At 37.2% G+C, this 21,558-nt stretch overlaps 1 protein-coding gene across 3 annotated transcripts in view; it reads right to left on the reverse strand.

Moving 5' to 3' along the window:
• Nucleotides 1-21,558, reverse strand: part of LOC127957305 (microtubule-associated serine/threonine-protein kinase 4) — a 145,862-nt gene that overhangs the window by 109,255 nt on the left and 15,049 nt on the right. The window lies entirely within an intron of this gene.

Consider the following 21,558-nt stretch of genomic DNA (forward strand, 5'->3'; position numbering starts at 1 on the left):
GTACAATTTGAAGATTGCACTGCACAATATTGCATAGTCTACAATTTAATTAAATAAATATACACTGCACTTCAGTTTTCACTGTTCATTTACACCTGATCTGGTTCAGTTCATAGTAAATGCTGCTCAACACAAATTCATCTCTGCATCTGCTCTGGGATTCAGTTGCTTATAATATGCACTAACAAGTCATGTCAGAGCTCTAGACTAACTTTTTGCACTGGTTGCGCTTAACTTTTTTCTTAGGTGCATCAGCACAAAATTTAGGTGCACCCAAATTTTTGACTGCATCACATTTAACACTGCAGTTTTACAAGTTCACTTTTTTTTTTTTTTTTTTTTTGGTGTCCATAAAGGCAATATTGACTTGTAGCTTAAATGATTAACTAACAATCTGGTCAACAAAGTTCTTTATTTGAAGCACAATTCTACAAGAAAGGTAACTTACTGAAAAAGTGTTGGTGCTTACAGTGCTTCACTGAGCTGAAATTTAAACTTAAAACATCTCAAGATAAATGAAATAAAAAGAAAATCTAAATTAAGTGTTTTAAGGGCATCATACACATTAATAATATCTTATGGACTATCCTCCATTGCAGTCACATGCCCCTCGAATGGCCAATTATTGTAGTTTGGCCTTTTTGATCTTTGGCCTTGGCTAAACCAGCTGGCCACACTCTCTAGCAGCAAAATCTTCCAGACTTGGCCCCTCTACACCGACTCTTATTAGATATTCCACTGTGTCTGAATGAAGGGATGCTCTAGTGTCTGATTTGAACAGCGAAACAGTCCCTAAACTGCTTATACTACTGTTTCAGCTATTAAAATAATTACGTTTTGTATGTAATAGCAAAGTGATTCTATTTTGTTTTCTTTTTTTATTAAGTTAATTAAGAAAAACATTTTTTTTCAGTGGATACTATGGGTGGAATGGTTCAACTTTTTCAAGGTTAGGTTTTTTATGGTTTTAGAGTTATGGTTTAGGTACGGTTCACTATGTGCTATGTTTATGGAAAAACAAAAGAATATGCTAACTACGGGCAACAGCACAAATAAATACATTAGAGTAAAGATACAAATAAAATAAACTGATTTTTTTTTATGTTTTTTTAGGGAGGTCAAACATTAGTTTTTAGGTACAGAAATTGAATAAAGTAACCAAAATGTAAAACACTGCATATTGAACTGTATAAATTAAAGATTGTTCTTTATTAAAGTTACAAAAGCTTTTCAATCAGAAGCAGTGAGTGATATCTTTGTTGTTCCTGTTTGTTTAATATAAAGACTGTCAATTTAAGAGAATGCAGTGATCCAGGGAACTGATTCAGTAGGCCTACGTTCAGCCAGCTATGTCTGCTGTATGATACTTACCAAGATGGGCATTTTGACTAGAGCCCGACCGATACATCGGACGGCCGATATTATCGGCCGATATGAGCTAATTGCATTTAAATCGGCATCAGCGTTTATAACGGCCAATGAAACATGAGAAACAGAGTCTCATGCTTCACTCATGTTATGAGTGTTGCATAGTTTGCCCACCAGAGGGAGCTCTGCAGCTCCAGAGTTGACAACAGAGCCAGAAATTCACTACAGAAGAAAGCGATCAGCCAAGCCACGGAGATGTAAGCTGTGTCCAAATTCAGGGTCTGCATCCTCCTTAGGATCCTTCCTACCCGGTTGAAGGAGGATGGGTCCTCCGACGACCGCAAAAACCGGAAGTCGGTGTTTGTGAATTTGGACAGCCTACCCTTCTTTCAGTTCCCTCCCTTACACGTTGCTCATATCCTGTCGCCTAGCAACCGTGACAGCGCTAAGCAAGATGCGGGTGAAGAGCTCATCGTTCTTTCCCTGGAGCTTTATAAACACTTCTGTCTGCTCTTTCGTCCTTAGAAGCGTTAAAAACAGCTTCAATCACTAACAAATAAGCTGTGTGTAAGGGGATATTCACACAGGCAGTAAGGAAGAAGCTAGTTTACGAATGTAAACTTTTTTTTTTGTTTACATATAAGTTACACGTACAAATGTAAAAAAAAAAAAATGCTTAACGCTAAAACAAAATGCCTAACTAGAAAACCACTGAAATATATATTTTTGAAAAGCCAGTTTTTAAAAAAACATCGAAAATAATACTCCTCCCCCACTCCGCTACCGCTCGCTTAGTCCTGCCGAAAAGAATTATGGGATAGGTAGGACGCGAAAGGATCCATCACACCCATCCTTCCAATTTGGGGAAAAGGAGGACGCATTTGAAGGATCCTACAAATTTGGACAGCCTTCGTCGCGGCGCTGTGACGTAACATCCTTCAAATGAGTCCTCCGAAGGATGTAGACCCTGAATTTGGACACAGCCGTACTGTTTTGACGGTGAGTCTGTAATTCATCATGTGAAATGATTGTAGATTTAGTTCATACACTGTATATAAAAACGGTGTGGTAGTTCTAGCTAACGGTCCGATCATTATCACTTCTAAATATTCTGTAACATCACTTACAGCCGCTAATGCATTGCTATATTAGATTAGCCACAAAGCTAATACCATGTTTATCAGTGGAAGAGTGCGAACGTTAATAAGAGGTCAAACTATAACGTTAGCGTTTAACTTATTCTTATTCTATTGCGGTGTGTTTCCCACATAATGACCGAGTAATGGGCCTTTCACACAGGACGCGGTATGCACGGCGCTTGCCACTGGGTTCAGCGTTGACCTTCAGATACAACGCGATTTGCGCTGGGCTATGGCGTAGGCGGAGTTTTAAAAACTTTTAGCGGGAGCTCTTTCATAGTTTGTTGTTCCTCCTTTCGGTCAGCAGCAAACATGTATCTGTCCCGTTGTAAGAAGCGTGCGATAGCACTAGTCCTGCTGATGAGAATTAAGAGAGAAGCAAGGAAAAAGAGGCTACCCTCAGGTCAAGAGAACAATTTGGTGAATTCAGGCTGGTTACGTTACTCTGACGCTAATATAGCTTCCTTTTTAGCAGGCCCCTTAAATGCTTGCTATTAACTTGTTTGAAGGTGGTTCTTCTCAAAATTGACAGTGGTGTGTTCATGACAGTAACGTTAACCATTCAACTTCGAATTGATTCCGTAATCTTCTGGTAATAGTAGGCTAACTTTACGTTCGCCAGCGCAAGACGATGTTTTGATTCAGACTGCACAAAGAGAAGAAGAGAAGATATACGGGTCCGTTGTGAATGTGTCTGTGAGAGCAAATATAGTTTAGTTACAGTAACTACAGTAGGTGCGTCAGAAATGATTAAACCAGAGGGGACATGTAAATAAATGTGAGCTGAACAAGCGTTTTTTTCTGTACATATTGTTTCAAAGCAGCTTTACAGACATAACAGGAAAATGTTGAAATAATTTTGTTAAATATAAGTAGGTAATACCTATTGCTTAAATATATATATATATATATATATATATATATATATATATATATATATATATATATATATATATATATATATATATATATATATATATATATATATATATATTTCTCATTTTTGCCTATGTAGGAGATCCCTGTTTATTATTATTATAATTCTAATGATGACATGAGTAATGATACATGGTGATATTATTAATACACATGCTTATTCTTTCTATGTCTCTCTTTCTGCCTACAGATGGCTGAAAAAGGTGAATGCTGTAGCAGCAAAGTGTGGGACTACTTCTGCAAATACTTTAACTTTAGTATTATAATTTATTTACAGTACACACACAGACTGTTAAAACCAGCTTCAACTGGAAGAAAGTAAAAGTGTTCAATGTTTAAAACCAGACTGTTTTTTAATCATTAAAAAATATATACTTTTGATGTGCAATTGTTTAGTCATTGAGACTGTAATCTACGGCTTTTTTTAACATAATCCCTTCTGGAAAATGGTTTATACAGCCCACATACATAGAACAGGCAGATATTTTGCTATTGAATGTTGTGTAAGTGCAGTTTATAGGAAATGGGTCTAATATCCAGATTATTTTTAAAATCTAAATATCGGCTTATAAATAGTCTCTTTTCGAGTTAATATCGGCATCGGCCTCCAAAAATCCATATCGGTCGGGCTCTAATTTTTGTGTGAATTTATCCATTTAAAAACAATACTTAATATTTACAAGCTTTGGGTGAGCGTACGCACAAATCTTCTCACTGTGCATGCGAGCTTGCGTCCTTGGAACTTAAATGTTTAAACTAACAATTCTTAAACGATTTTAGGTTTAAACACAGATATCAAAGTGTTCTGTTCAGGTCCGGGTTATATAATGCGCGGGGGATAAATGACTGTTCATTTTCCAGCATACGGTATTCACATTGAACAAGAGTAAATGGTTTGTCCATGTTTTTTGTCATGTCTGGGAAGCCAGAATGCATCAATAGAAACATATACAGGTAATTCTCAAAAAATTAGCATATTGTGATAAAAGTTCATTATTTTCCATAATGTAATGATAAAAATTAAACTTTCATATATTTTAGATTCATTGCACACCAACTGATATATTTCAGGTCTTTTATTGTTTTAATACTGATGATTTTGGCATACAGCTCATGAAAACCCAAAATTCCTATGCATCGACCCTGCCCTTGATAAAACACAGTGGACCAACACCAGCAGCTGACATGGCACCCCAGACCATCACTGACTGTGGGTATTTGACAATGGACTTCAGGCATTTTGGCATTTCCTTCTCCCCAGTCTTCCTCCAGACTCTGGCACCTTGATTTCCGAATGACATGCAAAATTTGCTTTCATCCGAAAAAAGTACTTTGGACCACTGATCAACAGTCCAGTGCTGCTTCTCTGTAGCCCATTTCCTGCACACGCCTGTGCACGGTGGCTCTGGATGTTTCTACTCCAGACTCAGTCCACTGCTTCCGCAGGTCCCCCAAGGTCTGGAATCGGTCCTTCTCCACAATTTTCCTCAGGGTCCTGTCACCTCTTCTCGTTGTGCAGCGTTTTTTGCCACACTTTTTCCTTCCCACAGACTTCCCACTGAGGTGCCTTGATACAGCACTCTGGGAACAGCCTATTTGTTCAGAAATTTCTTTGTGTCTTACCCTCTCGCTTGAGGTACTACTTAACGATGACTACTTAACGAAATAAAACAAATCGAAATCAAAAACTCTTTCATTATAATCATAATTCGTAAAGATGCACTTAGACACTCTCTAAAGTTGTGTCTAATGGAAGATGACGAGTCAGGATCGCCAACTTCATCATTGCGATACAACCTCAGAAAACACTAGTTTATTAGCAAATAATTAAAAAAATCTCCTTATTATTTCCCACAGTCACATTTATGGTAATTACTTTTGCCGGTGCTTTGCAGCAAGCTTAAGCCTATTGCATGTATTTAAACACAGAACTGTTCAGCTGTGCTGACGGCATTCACCATACTGCTGCTGAGGGACAATAAACACCGTCGAGCCGCTCTTGACAGTCACGGTAGCACAGTATCGTGTTGTTTTCACCAACACAGCTATTTTTTCATCACTAATTGATGTATGTCTAAAATATGAAAGTAAGGAGAAGTCTAAAACAGACAGCAGGCCCGGTGAATATTGGCCTGAAGCTGGCTAGAGGGGCGTAAAAAAGTCGGGGCCCGTTGGGCTCGGGCTGAAAATGCTGGGCTCTAGTGTCTGTTTTTGAACCACAGGGAGACTTTCAGAGTCTAGAGTTTATTTTTTCCCTCGAACGGCTGGTCGCACCATTTTTTTTTTTTTTTTTCGCACCATTGAGAAATTAGGTCGCACTCTAGATGTAGGACCCTGCATGTTGATATACACATCACAAAATGTTGCCCGAATCGTGCAGTTCTAAAAAGCAAAACAATGAAATCCCAACCAAATGTGACCAAAATATAATTATAAGCAAATTATAAACATATATGCTGCATGTGCTGCACTGCATGTATACCATGAGCAATCACATTTATTCTTGCTTTTAATATATTTGATTTGTTTTACGGGGGGAAGGGTATGGGCTGTGTTCACGCATTGAATAAAAGTCTGTGCATGAAGACAAAACTAGATCGCTTCCATTATAATCAACAGAGTGATCCGCATCACTTACAGTGCTCATTCATTTCGAGCAATTTCACTATTTCTTGTCCTTCTGAAATACATACATTTTTAATGTATGATTTTAAAGCCTATTATGTATAAAGATATTATACATAATAAACTCAGAATTTAAATACAGTAAATGGTTGGCATTGAAGAAAACGTTTTTTTGTTGCTATTGTTGCCATCACAAACACTACACCACACCACACCATATGACATAAACGTCCTTTCTTTCCATTGTCAAAAAGAGTTGAAAGGCTTGCGGAGCTGAGCAGTACCTCGCCGCGCAACAATGGAAGAGTAGAGACAAATGTTGCTTCCCACGAATGTAAACAAATGGAGGCCCAGTGTGTTCTCTAACTGGAAGGAAACTCCCTCTGCTTTGAGGAAAGTGATTCATGTTACTACACACTTTTCTGTAGAGTACCTTAAAAGAGAGCAGCAATGATCCACAGATGGAAACCAAACCTATATGAGAAAACCCAGATCTTAAAGGGAACACTGCGGTCACCTCCACTTGGGACCACTAAAATGCATGTGGCATATCACATTTCCATACATGGCACTGGAAATAAATATGTAACCACACCTGAAATAAATAAATAAAATAAATAAATATTGATTGACAACTCTGGGAAAACAATACACAGTTGAGTTTGAAAGTGTTTTGAAGACACATTATGTTTAATCTTGGACAGGAAGACTGGACCAAGTCTAGCTTCATGATGCTATTCCAGCCAAAACTTGTCAGCCTGTATCAGAAGACACCTTCTGACTGGAGCAGGTATAAATTATCTAAAAAAAAAAATAATAAAAAAAAAAAAAATAGAAAGCTAAAAAACAAACAAATCACTAGTTTGCAGTAAATTGGCAGCCTATTTAAATACTGGCACAACAGTCCTTCTGAAATGATACAATACCAATGAAAACAGGTGGAAATTTGTGTAGACTATGTATTTTAAAACTTTTAAAACATTGAAGAAATATATTTCCAATTATGGGTAACACTTTATTTTGATAGTCCACTTTAGGCATTCTACTAAGAGTAAATAACTTTGCAACTACGTCAACTAGCAGTCATTAAAATTATTAGCAGACTGTCTGCTTAATATCTTATATCACTTTATTTTGATAGGTCTACAACATGCAGGCCATAAGAATCAAGTGTCAACTTTTTCTACTAACCCTAAAACTAACCGAACAGTCTATTCTGAGAATTTGTTGACATGTAGTTGAAAAGCTACGTATAGTTATTCAAATGTCTAAAAAGCACATATTGCAAATTAATTTATCTGAAATTATTTATAAACTGCATGACCTTGGTTTTACTAGCACTACGCTTTAGAGTTTGAGCAACAGGAACAGACATTTAATTCAAAATAAACAAAGCGTCATCAAACGTATTTATTAAGAACCTGCTTAAAACTTGAGCTAAACATTTTGGGGAGTAAAAAATGGGGAGTTTTGCACTCTTGAATGTATTACGTATTGAACAGTAAGATAATGTCATCATTTCTGGGCCTCCCAAACCTCACAATGTAACATTGTGACCAAAATACATTTGCCAAAGTTCTCAAGAAGACAAATCAAGGTGAGCTGGAACAGGAGGAAATGTGCCTTTCAGCCAAGTTTACACACACACATACTCAAAGTTAGGCTTGCAACTAATAATATTATCATAACCTGACTCTTTTTTTTTAACTACTCTGAATTTTGATGGAGAGCTTTGAGGCATTCTCATCAAAGGGCAAAAGCTTTTTTTTCTTTTTTTATCATTCATTAAAATCAACCACCTGGACCAATCTGGCTTTATGCCCAATGCTGACAGCAAAGCTCAGCATCTCTCCAGTTCATGGATCACCCTTTCAAAAGATATAAACATCCAAAATGTATGTGTAAAGGACAGGTTTAGGATATTAGGGCAGGTTTTGAAAAAAACAGCATTATTTGTGGAAAATGTGGTCACTTATATATATAATAAAATAAAAATAAACACTGTTTATCACACTAGTGTGCTTTAACATTTAACCAGTGCATTTGTCAGAAATTCAGTAGTTTTCGCAGAAACAAATTTCATAGAGGGTTTAACCCTTTGAATTGTTAAAAATTGGTACGATACCATTTTTTCAGAACTGATCCGATACCGAACATTCTGAGTATCTACAGATACCGATCCAATCTGATACCAGTGTAGCATGTAGAATTCAATGTAGAATTTCTGTACTTCTCTGCGTTGACCTGACCATCACTCTTGTGTGTTAATCACATTCTACTACATATACACAACTTTATTTTAATGGAAAATAACAAATGAAAAAATGTATAACCACAATCTTTGTCAAAAATACTATTATAAACTAGGTCAGTGGATAATTCAGCAGCAAAATAACAAGGGTGCACAATAATTTTATCAAATCTAGCTAAATATTTTATTTACAAATAAAAATGAATAAGTCTAAAATCTGGTAAAATGTTAAACATTACTCTTTTTTTATTGTCGTAAAATACATTCATGTAAACACAAGTATATACATTTATATAGAAATCTAAAAGACGTTTCTTTTAAATGCATATCACAGTACTAAAGGCACCAACATGTGATAGACAGGACAGGAAAAGAAAGAATATTAATAATCTTTGCGCAGAAAAGTATTATAATACTAAAGAGAGCTTATGCACATCCTGTGCGGAGAATGATGAGCTTGAAACAACACGGAGTAACAGAGTGCAGGCTGCGCAGCCCTCCAGGTCCACATAGAACAGTTAGTAAGACACACTCTTCTTCAGTTCTCTTCACAGCAGTTCAGTCAGTGTACTGTTTGAGTAAATTATTTACTCCGGGATATTGGTTTATTTAGACTCATAGGAAGTGTCAGCCACGTTAAAAACATAAATAACTTAAGTAATTTTTGGATTAATGCTTACTGGAGACACGAACCGATTCAAATGATTTAGTCAGAGTTGGTGAACTGGTTCAACTGGTTCACTAAGAGGAACCGGTTAAATCAAACGATTAGTTAGCGAACCAGACATCATTAGTGCAAAGGGAAGAGATATTGATACATAGTGTATTAAATCTGTGCGTTAATTTAATGAGCCTTTTTTTTTACTGTTTTAAACCTCAGATACGTGTGCTCTTGAAGAGAGTTTCATTTGTTTTGACTGTAGTAACCGAACGCGACATGCATTTCATTGCTGAAATGTAGGATGACAGACAGCGTTTATGTTTATGTGAACTTGAATTCAATTACTTCAATATTAATCTGTACCTCACATTGAACTATGGAACAGCTTCAGAACACTTTAAATATGTTTTTGTGCCTTTCTTGGGGCTCAACAATAACACAGAATAGTGCACGCACAATATCGGATTTTGATTGGTCTCGTCTGACCGATACCCGATCAGCAGAAAATGCCAGTATATCCAGAGTATTGGATCGACATATCCCTAGTAACGCCCTAATTGTTAGAGAGTTGGATTTGTAACTTGAAGGTCGCAGGTTCGAGTCTCAGTGCTGGCAGGAGTTGTAAGTGGGGGGAATTAAAAGGGCTCATACCAGTTCCACCCTCGATTCGCTTCCCCTTTCTTCTGCTAAGAGTATGTGAGCTAGAACTCTCACCCCTAATGCCGCATTTCCACCAAAATTACCCGGAACATTTGTACCAGGAACTTTTTTCCCCCAGACCTGTTGCTTTCTGCGTTTCCACCACGGTGTAAAGTACCGGGAAGATTAGGCAAATAGACTGGTGACGTAGGTCTTCGCCCGTTTCTCAACACAAAGTACGGTGATTTTGGACGTGCATCATCGGTAGTGTGATGTTCATAAATTGAATACAGACCAAAGATAACCTGTTAGATTTACCCAAAACAAATTATGTTATGTTTAACGTATGAAGAGACATCAGAGTCAGCAGCACATATCAGAAGGTCTAGCCGAGGTGAGCCTGTTCTCGGCGGATACATGAGGACTGAGCTCCTGCTGATCGCGTGAAACTCACGTCTCAGAGATCGGCGAAACACATTTTTAAATAGGCGCTGTCTTTATAAATAAACCACAGATTTGAGTTTTAAACAACTACATTCTCACCTGAAATACTTTTAAAAATACATTTCATGACACAGTAACAGTAATATTTTGAAAATGATCCGAATAAATGGTGGTTGAACCCAACCAAAGCCCCAAGTCCCGCCCCCAAAAGTTCAGGAACTTTGAAAAAGTACTACCTCGCCAGCAGGGACTTTTTGAGGGGCATTTTTTTTTACCCAGAAGTTCCTGTGGTGGAAATGCAGCTTAAGTCTCCACCAGGCCTCGCGCCTTGATTTTTCCATTCACTAAAAGATCTTAAGATCTCCGCTGATGTCTCTCTTAAGCCCATTCACACTGCACATTGGACCCGGCATATTGCTGGAACATTGCCAGGTCGCCTTCTGTGTGAAAGCAACCATGTTCCGGGATTGATTCCGGCATTGAACCCGGGTCGGAGACCTAGTAACATTGCCGGGTTCGACCCAGGACGAGCGCTGTTGGAACAAAAGCCAGATCTAATGCCGTGTCGAAGTGATGACGCAAGACTCTTTTACCGTCTGTTTTAAAGAAAGATCAATGTTCACGACAAAAAAACATGTGCAAACTGTCATGAAGCAGAGATCAGTTAGTTCCTCACTTTCCGCGCTGACGCCGAGATCGTTTGCTTGCTTCAGTGAAAGTATAACGTGCCTACGTTTCCGACTCGTACATTACACATTATGCCCTGATGTCACGTGTCGTTACGGGATCTTTACAGGTTGTGTGTGAAAGCACGCACATATGAAAAGTGCAAAATCTAGCGAACCCAGGAACAATTGCCGGAACACTTTACCCATGTATTTGCCGGAATGGCAGTGTGAAAGGAGCTTAAGTCCTATGGGAGGAGCCAGAGGAGCTTGTTTTTTTCACAGATTATTATTTTTTTCACAGAAACTCCCAATCTCCCAAGTCAGGACACCTTTGGAATTCATCACTCTATAAATTTCCCTTTTGACCTTAAATTTACATTGCCATCTCAGTCCTTACATGCCTTACAAATTACAACTACAGGTTTGTGCTCCTTGCATACAAGCATGTTGCACTGGGAACACTGGGCTTTTTTTTCATTTCGATCGACCCTTCCGCCTGATGTATATCTGTGGCAGGGTGGTGGCTGTGTTCTTTTGTTGTTTTTTTTATCCTACATCTTCCCATTCCCACTGTAACATTGTTTTGAAGGTGGGGCCTTCCCTCCAAGCACCTTTTCATAAGTGGCCTGCTGGAGGCGGGGTGTAGATTAAAGCTGCGGTAGGTAACTTTTGAAGCTCTAGCGGTTAATAAACAGAACTGCTTGCGTCTTGCGGAAGAACATCGTAGCCGGAACTACTCTCTGTTTATGTCTATGAAGAATCACAAAGGTACTGGGTTACTCCACCGCGGTATACCCCGAAGTAATCTAAAATAGTCCAAATATAAACACTTATTATAGGTGCACCCTAGTGATTCAGGACAAGCTAAAAACACGGTTTGGAAAATGGATTCATGGTGTACTCGCTTATTATATACATTTATCTACAGTTTGAACACAAACAAAGTTACGGACCGCAGCTCTGATTGGGTGATTTCTTACCGGGAGCGATGGATTTCTTCAAATGGCAATAGGACCACTGGGAGGAGCCAGAGGAGCTTGTTTTTTTCACAGATTATCTGTCTCATATTCTACTGTCAGGACATAATGACAGGTTTAACAAATATGTAAAAAATATATATTTACAAAAGTTACCTACTGCAGCTTTAATGTAAACATGACTCATGACAATCGCGCGTATCCCCCTAAACAAAACAAAGATGAAATGATGAAGTGTAGGCAATCTAGGTGTGAGAAAGGCACCAATGGTCAGAATATTATAGACAAAATAATAATGGTAGCAGCATTTCAGAGTCAAGTAGCATGTTTGCAACACAAAAGAACCATAATCAGTCTTTTATGGGAAGTGTGAATGTTTCATAGTCTGTAAAACTTTGGAGTCAGTTTGTTACTTTATTTTATTAGTGTTCATTTATTATATTAAACTGGATAAATTACAAACAAAGGTTTATTATTGTATGTTTGTTTGGCATTTAATTTATTGTAAACCAAGAAAGAAAAAATAAAATAGCACATCAAAGAAGGTGGAGTTTCAGAACACACCCACCGATAGCGTAACCACCACGAACCAATAGAAACACAAAAGGTGTTTAGGAGCCGAAACAAACTCCCTCAGAAAGTTAACTTTGGTCAGCTGTTTCGGACTGCCGAAACAAACTCAAAATGAACTTCATTTTGGCCTGATTTTGTTTGTAATGATAATCAGTTCGTTCTTTGATTTAGTTTGAAGTATATATAAGCTTTTAAACCTTGTTTGGCTTGTTCAAATGTGTTGGATTAGGGTTGGAGCTGAACTCTGCATAACTATGACTCTCCAGGATCAACATTGGCGACCCCTGATGTAGGCATTGAGGGTGGCAACATCCAGTACATTGCATCACAGCACCATGGGCCCCCTCCATTTCTTTTCAGAAACACTGGCAGACATATAGTGTGACCAATAGCACTGATTTATGCCAAAAAAAAAAAAAAAAAAAAAAAAAAAAAGTGGCGATATGAGGTTTCTGCTTGACAGCAATGATACAGTATATACTTGTATATAATAAAAATATTTTGACTTATTTTGTTGACCTAGCTAACATTAGCTAGCTAAAATAGAATTTCAAAAACAAGCTAGCTAATACTACTGGACACGTTTCTCTGTCACCCAGTCTTTCACAGTATCAAATATTTTCTGTGGTAATACATTACAAAATAAGACTAAATGCATAAATTAAATGAAAGCACAACTAGAAAGCAACACAGGAAAGAAACACTAATCCATAACTGTAATAACAGGTAATTAATATGGGTAATTTTAGACCAAAAATTATTTTTATTAAAAGGAAAAAATTAATTAAAAAAATAAGAATTTGAGATTATCAAAAACAAAGTTAATCAAATAATTCTTGGAAATCTAAATTATGAAAATCATTTATTTTAAAGATATAGAAAAAATAAACTCAGTCAGGTCACTTTAGACCCATGATGTGCATCAAAGTGTTAAGCATAATACCCATCATGTACAGTACTTCCACCAGCCCTTTCACATACTAGACCACAAAACTGTGTACTTAGCCAAAATGGGCTAAGATGCGATATTATCATGCACAGAAAACAAAAGGTTTGTGTTCAAAACAACACAATGTTTTCCCTAAAGCAAAAAAAAGTTTAACTTTAATACTAACTACAAAAGAAGGATGGAATATCTTAATTATTAGACCATTTAATGTACACTTCTGCAAAATATGAAATAAAATAAATTACACTTATTTTATAATTCAATTAAATTTAACTAAGGGCCATAAGCTTGAATATGTCAGGGACAGGGTGAAACAACCGTCCTGGTAATACAAAAAACACACTTAATACCTCATTCATACATAGATAAAGACCTATACATAAAGAACCTATTCGTCAATAATCCTGCTTGGCTGAGAATAGAATTCTGATTGGTTGATATAAACTCACATATTCTATACAAATATTATTTTATATTACATTATACAAATATTACATTATACAAATGTAAAGTACATAATGGGTCTACTGTCTCACTGAATTATGTATCATATTCTGTTCCCTATATCTATAAAATATATTTCTTTATACAACAAAAAAATAGACATGTAATATAAACAAAAGCAAGCCTGCATGACTTCATAACTTAAAGCAAGCCTACACCAACAGCAAACAAAAGCTGTGCCTGCAGAACAGGAGCCCATATAGTATTACTGACTACTGGCTATTTTCATGAGGTGGTAATTTTTTAACCCAGGCCTGCCGGACACAAAATAAGATAACATTTCTTTATGACTTACCATAAAGACAAGCCCGATCTCGCAGCAATTTGTACATATTTTACAAAGTGGCTAATTTGTAGGAATCTGTACGAAGGACCACCCCTAACCCCTCTCCTAAACCTACCCCTCACTGGGATTTAGAAAAATCGAGAGCTAGGTCATACAATTTAGCCACCTTGTAAAATACATACAAATTGGTTATGATATAACACTGATAAACATGACATCATCATTGGTCACATGCCAAAGTTTTTTTTTTTTTTTTTTTTTTTTTTTTTACATATCTCAACTGTCCATCTATAAAGAAAACAAAGCTGTAAAATACACATCATGCATTTTAGCCATGCAGACGGTTAAACTATGACTCATGGTTACACTATGATAAATTTCTGTGGGACAGAGGTGAAGCATGAGTTACAATTTTATTGTACATTTTATTATGCCTCTGATCCCTGATTGTAGATCCAATACAAAGTTCATTCTGGGACTTTGTCAAGTCTAAAGCTTTAATACATCTCTCTCTCTCTGACCCCTCCTTTTTTTATAAACTTCAGAACAAGATTACCTGGGATTCACACCTTTGTTTAGCAGGATTTCATACACACAGATATGAAAGGTTATATAATTACAGCACAACTCAAGCGATTAATCAGTCCTGAACTTTCTAAGAGGATTAAAGGTGTGCATCAGTAAAGCATCTACATAAACCATCTTTCCTTGCAGTCTGACCGACTATGAAGGACAGATATGTGGAGATCAGTTCTTTGTATAGGGAAACAGTGTCTCACAAAATCTAATGCAGTCCAAAACAGAAGCTTTAATGCTATATGGACAGTTAATGGCAAAAGGTATTATAAACGCTTGCTAAACAAAATGTGTTTAGCACAAAAAAAGTTAACGCATATTAAAATACTTTTAGTCAGGTAAAACTAGAAAAGGCTGAACTGTTTCATTTCCATTTAACAAGATCCATCATGCTGAATATTATTTTTTTTATAATAATAATAATTATACACAAAATAACTAGAGATGTTCCGATACCCTTTTTCTCTTCCCGATACCGATTCCGATACCTGGGCTCAGGGTATCGGGCGATACCGAGTACTGATCCGATACCGATACAGCTGTATATACACTACTAGCCCTGTGTAAATTGCTAGAAATATTCTATGGTGTGCTTCAGACTGATCTCTTAATAAAACATGAACAAATACATGGTGAACTACTGTATTCATTACAGTATTCTTATTATCTGACATGAATTTGACAGTATTATTTATTTTCTTAAGCGGAAAATAACTTGCAAATGCAGCCAAAAATCTAACATAGCTAAATCTACTGTAGGCTACAACAGTAGCTTAATATATTGTCAATTTACTCATGTTAAACCAAACATTTATTTTAATGGGCTGCCATGAAGATCTTTGAGTGTCTGTGTTTATGATATGACAGTTTTCTCAAATGAAACGGTAAATTCTCATAAAGTGACGGTTTATGCGTTCGTGTCCTTACATTGTAACACAAAGTCAGCAGAGACTACAAAACAGCAAGCTTCTGCACATCTGCGCCCGTCACCCACAGAGATGTAGAATTTGCAGAAGTAATATTTAAAAAGTATTTTGCAGTTTAATTTTCACAGACACTAGTATATATTCGGCTACTGTCTGGAGCCCTGCGCTTTGACTAACACGGAAGCGACTGAACGCAGCTGCGGGTACCGAATATACTCAGGAGTCGGTAACTACCGGTACTACAGAGACATACTGCTAACCACTGATCTATAATATAGAAGCGGCTTCACTGTATGTTGGCAGTTTAGAATGCGATGAGTGATCCAGTGATATATAGATCAGTGCTGCTAACGCGTTTTCATTTCTTCTTCGCTGCTCTAAACGGGTTGCTTGTGGCAACACAGCACAACTTCCTGTGTTTGCAATGCATTCTGAGCAGCGAAGAAGAACCTTGCAGCGCTTAGGCAAAGCTAGTGGTCATAACTAGGTCTTGTAATTAAAAATGGTATCGGATCAGTATATGGGTTCATGTACTCGCCGATGCCGATGTCAGAATTTGTTGTGGTATCGGAGATATTTCCGATACTAGTATCGGAATCGGAACAACTCTAAAAATAACATCTATTAAATATTAGTGTCTTTCATTAAACTGCATTTGCAGCTGTTTCTTTCAGGTGGGATGGGAAAACAATGCATGGCTCCATGGCCTGTGCTGTGAGAATAGCTGAAATGAATTCTTGAATTAGACACAAGGAAAACAATGATATAACAGAAGCGGTGTTGTTTTGTTGCAGGTGTTTCTCATTTCAAGGCAGTTGAGCATAGCACCAGGAAAGCATATCCAGGAGACTGTGGAAGCAGTGACTTCTCTGTCTGAGTCCATCAGTGTGGAAAATAACTGCACCACAAATGATAAAGAAATGAAAACAGCAGATAACTTGGCATTGTGCTGAGAAAACAGGAGCATCTAACCACCACACACAAGTGCCTATAGCAGACAAAAGAATACTGATACCCTGAATACATGAAACCGTGACACATCTAGCAGTAATACCATTAGTACTGATTAGCATATTTACAAGTTTGGGGTCAGTAAGAGCTTTTTCTAAAAGAAAGGAATACTTTTATTCAGAAAGGACACATTTTTGATCATACTTGATCAGAAGTGATAGTAAAGAGTTTGTGTTCCTGTAACTCAACTGGTAGAGCATTGCGTTAGCAAGCAAGCTAACGCAAGGTTGGGGGTTTGATTCCCCAGGAACACATGATAGGTAAAAATTGATAGCCTGAATGCACTGTAAGTCGCTTTGAAAAAAAAACCGTCTGCTAAATGCATAAATTTAAATTTAATTTAAATTTAATTTAAATTTAATTTAAATTTAATTTAATTTAATTTAAATTTAAAGACATGAGTAACTTAAAGAGCTAGTAAGATGAAAATTCTAAGCTTCCTATCACTGTTTATAAGTTCTGTACAATAGGTTTAAATCCATCCAAGGTTAAAAAACATTGTCATTTTGTCAAAATATCATTTTAAAATTACCTCAATTCTCAGAGATCCCCAAACGGTTTGCGTGAAGCTGTTCAAAAGATTTATTTTCCTTAAACCCCACCTTACGATACGGTGTTCTGATTGGTCAACTGACATAGTCAGCTTTGATTGGTTGTTCCGCGCACAACATCATGGTAGCAGGGGTTAAAGTTGAAAAAAATCCTGAGCCTGAACTTTTTTTTTTTATGGGATTCAAATATTGACGATAATAACAAAAATACAGTAACAAGAGCTTAAAGTGCTTAAACAAATGGTAAACAGACTGAGATAGACATGAATCTCTTCAATAATTATGTTTGGCACCATTTGGCACCATTGATTTGTCAAATAAAGCGTTATCTTCTAAACAGTAGTGTTTAAAGAACTGAACTGCTAAGCTGAACATTAATAGTCAAGGCTATTATCACTTTTTTATGGGATGTAACTCGCATGTTGATTTGAAACCACCAGGCTAGTTAACTCGTTTTTTTTTTTTTTTTTTTTTTTTTTGTCTTCTGCAGTTCTGGTATAAATGTGCACAAACATATTTTTTTAATCGCAGACATGGTCAGTCATTGACAACGGTGTGTCAGCTAATAGTTGCTCCCGGCTAGAGATCTGCACTCCCGCGGTATTGCAGCGCGGGACAGTATCTGATGGGTGAAGACGCGGGCGGCAAGATATTATTGTGTGCGGGTTGCGGGAAATCAAATTATTTGCGGGACTCCCGCAAAGTGGAAATATCTAACAAAATAAAACAACTTGAAACAAATAGACAGTTTTTTTATATGTCTATTTTACAAATAGACAGTAAATTTGTTTATAATAAAATAAAATAGACTTTGAGGAATGGGAGGATGCGGATGATACCATAGACAGCGACGTGTAATGCGATTCCGAAATAGCGAGATATTAAGGGTCAAATTAAATGGATTAGAAGAAGCATGCAGACCGGATGATGTACTCCAGTGATGGAAAAGACGAATTTCCGAGATTAAGCAAACACGCCATGTACTTTGCATTCCAGCTAGTGCAGGGCTTTCAGTATTTGCGGTCGCATACTGGAGCAGAGACAGATTAAACTGAAGCTCTCAACAGTGAACGACATGATATTCCTGCATGGGCACAAGTAGTCTTACAGTTTTTTTTTTTTTTGTTTGAAATTCAGTTAATTTTTATTTATTTAGCAAAATATTTAAAATTGGTCTATTTTGCATATTTTTTGTTAAATGTTTGAAGGAATTGTGCAGGCCCCATAAGCTACTTTTTCTTTGAACATGAAATAAATCCAGGTTTATTATTATTATATAATTTATTAGGCTATATATTATTATATTTTTTTATTTACATTTCTTTTTTACTGTATTTTTATGTTCTAATTGTTCCTTGCTCATGTTCATACTTTTAATTAAACGCAAATAAAACGAAACATTTGTTTATTTTCCGTTTCTTTTTTAATTTATATTCAACAGGGTAGCAAGTGGAAAAAATAAAAGAGTAGCAGGCAGAATATGCAATGTATTAAAAAAAAAAGAGAAAAACTGCTATACGTTTACCCGCGGGATTTTGCAGGCGGGAGCGGGAGAAAAAAAAATATTGTTTTTGCGGGAGCGGAGGCCGAAAAATCCCTCCCGCGCAGGTCTCTACTCCCGGCAACGTCGTGGTAAGTTTGAGTGCACGGGCAGCGGCTCTATGACCGGAGTCTGGTGCTGCGTTCCAGGCAGGTTTTAGAGCTCGTAAGTTACTATTTCAAACCACGACTAATTACTAACGGCAAGTCATGCCAAACTTTCTGAGCGCAAGCAAATTTAGCTAGATTATTAATTTTATTGCAACGCAACATTGGCCTAAAATCTATTTTTCAACGTGTACCACTTGCATAAACACTGCATCCGTATGCAGTATTATCCGTAGGGGCTGTCACTGTTGTTTTGTGTGCTGTGTGACGTCAGAACTCGGAGTACTTCGATCTAGTACGAGTTCACAGATGGGAAGTCATGGGTTTGACTGCCATTCCAGTGCACTTTCACGAGTTTAAGGTTGGAAAAACAAGGGTTACAGGTTGCCTGGCACGCGACATAAATCATAACGAGCAAGCACTTTCTTACCGCTGCTGGCAAACAGAAGCTTCCTCGAGCAAATCATGCAGAAACAAGCCCAGCTAGATGGCTCTCTGTTTCTTGCACCAACTGCCAAAAAGCGCCATTTATTTCAACGCAATGACAACGCTAATGTGACATTGACGTAGGGGCATCAATCATACTTGCAAGGACACGCACTTCTCAGCTTCTGATAGGCTTGTAACGTTAGTTAAAGCTGCGTTCCTTTGGTAGAAGAAATAAATTGGCTCGAAAATATTAAACTGCATGTGCAGGCTCTCAAGTATTATTATATTTTTTTTCCTCACGGCCACACGCCGGAGATCCGGCACGGTGCCGGAATACTTTAAGCCCTGCGGTAGACAATGCGTTAGTATCTTTTTGGGGTGAATTATGTCTTATTCCTCTCATTGTGAAGCAAACAGTAAAATAAAAAACTTGAACAGGCTCGCTGCTTTTTCTTCTGTGTGTGCATATTCAAGCCGCGCGCTTCAGTTTGAATCTGAATAGCGCGTTCTGCGCGGGGGCGTGGTCACATTAGATATAATGAAGGGAGACGTGAAAAACGGACAACGCATTGTTTTCATATGGATTACTTTATCACAGAATATCTGTTAGCAGCACTTTAGTTTTAAAGAAGACATGTCAAGCTTTCTATAGATATCTCTCTCATGTCTCTTCATTGAGTATTCACGGAGATACACTTCATTTTAATGACGTGTTTGTAAATGAAGATCAGCGCAGAAAAAAAAGGCTGCAGACAGCACACATACTGATAAGACGCTCGGGAGAAAACAAACACATAACTTCATAATCATACTTCGCGTTGTTATTCGGAGATGCTTGTTGTTGGTCCAAATAAAGTTGGTAATGAACCCTCTTTTATGGCCTAACGCTTTGAAAATCCCACCTTGTACTCACCGAGATTAGAAAAGCAGTCATCAGTGAAATGTTGTGAACACAACAAAAGGGATTTGTTGTACTGCTCTGGTATTGTGGTAAAAATTAATTTTAGTCATTGGTTCTTCTGATCTTCATTCTTTGGCAGTGAAAATAAAACACACTGTCTCCTCGACATGATGCTATCACACCAACCAGAGCGTCTGTGTGGGGGGGTGGGGCAGGTCAGAGTTCTGTTTCTCCCAAGACGGTAGGCGGAGATTATTATGCAAAGTGTTCCTAGTGACGTACATAGAGATGGGCAAAAGATTTGAAATCTATAACGACTCGTTTCAGCGATTCAGAGTAGACTCCTTACTTTAGAAGCCAATAACTTTATAAATAGAGTACTTTTTGGTTTAATTACTTTGCACATTGTTTACACTGATGGACAGCTACATCATACACTGTAATACAGGTAATTTTTGATTTCCCATCTGTGTGGCTCTTTAAGATATCTTTGTCTTTTAGACAAATGTATTCTAGGTACATTGGCATACCATATAAACATCATGGTATACACTGTAGTCACATAGTACCATGGTACTTTGATGTGATGTCATCAGTGAAAAAAAGGCAGTACCACATTATTGTGTAAGTGTGTCACTTCATGATTTCACCACCTAAAAAATTATAAGAACAATCAGGGAAAAGACTGAGAACGTGAGAGAAGATCAGCATGCTGTGAAAAAAACAACAACTTCTAAAATGCTCCTGGAAAGATGATTTACCATCACTGCAGTTTCTGAACCCAGAAAAGAAGAAAGGAGGTAGTTGTCATGTGAAGACTTTAGAGAAGAACGTCCATTTCTCTGTTATCAGAAGGGCTTGTTGTCCCACGCATAACTGCAATCAGTTTTCAGATGGAAATGTATTCCTAACTGAAGGACCTGTGCATACGCCATGCTGTGTGACCAGATTAGTAACAATATTTCAACACATCTCCAAGTGCCGGTCAATTAATTCAATCAGCAGTGCTGGACAGGGATGTTGCAGTGTTGCCTGGAAACTAATGAGTATCATATTAGAGGAGATACTTGATCAAACAGACTTATCTGAAGAATTTGGTTATTAGACACGATTACTGACAGCCAAATCAAAGCACTCATCTTTAAAAATAAAACTAATAAATAATAAATAAATAAAACACTTTCCCTGGTCGACCACTTGCTTTACTCATTCTGTTTCTCTCCTACATTTTACATTTCACAGTAGGTTAAGCCATTTGAAAACACTCAGCAACAGTAGGAATAATTAATATCAATTTCACTAATAGAAAACATGAATGCCTGCAGCCTGGCAAAACATCAGTTCTCTTTAGAGCATACAGTATTTTACAGTATGTACAACTCATTACAATTATTTATAAAAGCTTGAAAGATGCATGCTTTGTTGAACTGAAAAGGCTCAGTCCCCAACAACGTAAACACATTGTTAGACTGCATTGTTAGACTGCAAAATTGCTCA

The sequence above is a fragment of the Carassius gibelio genome, chromosome B5 (assembly GCF_023724105.1).
Source record: "Carassius gibelio isolate Cgi1373 ecotype wild population from Czech Republic chromosome B5, carGib1.2-hapl.c, whole genome shotgun sequence".
NCBI lineage: Eukaryota > Metazoa > Chordata > Actinopteri > Cypriniformes > Cyprinidae > Carassius > Carassius gibelio.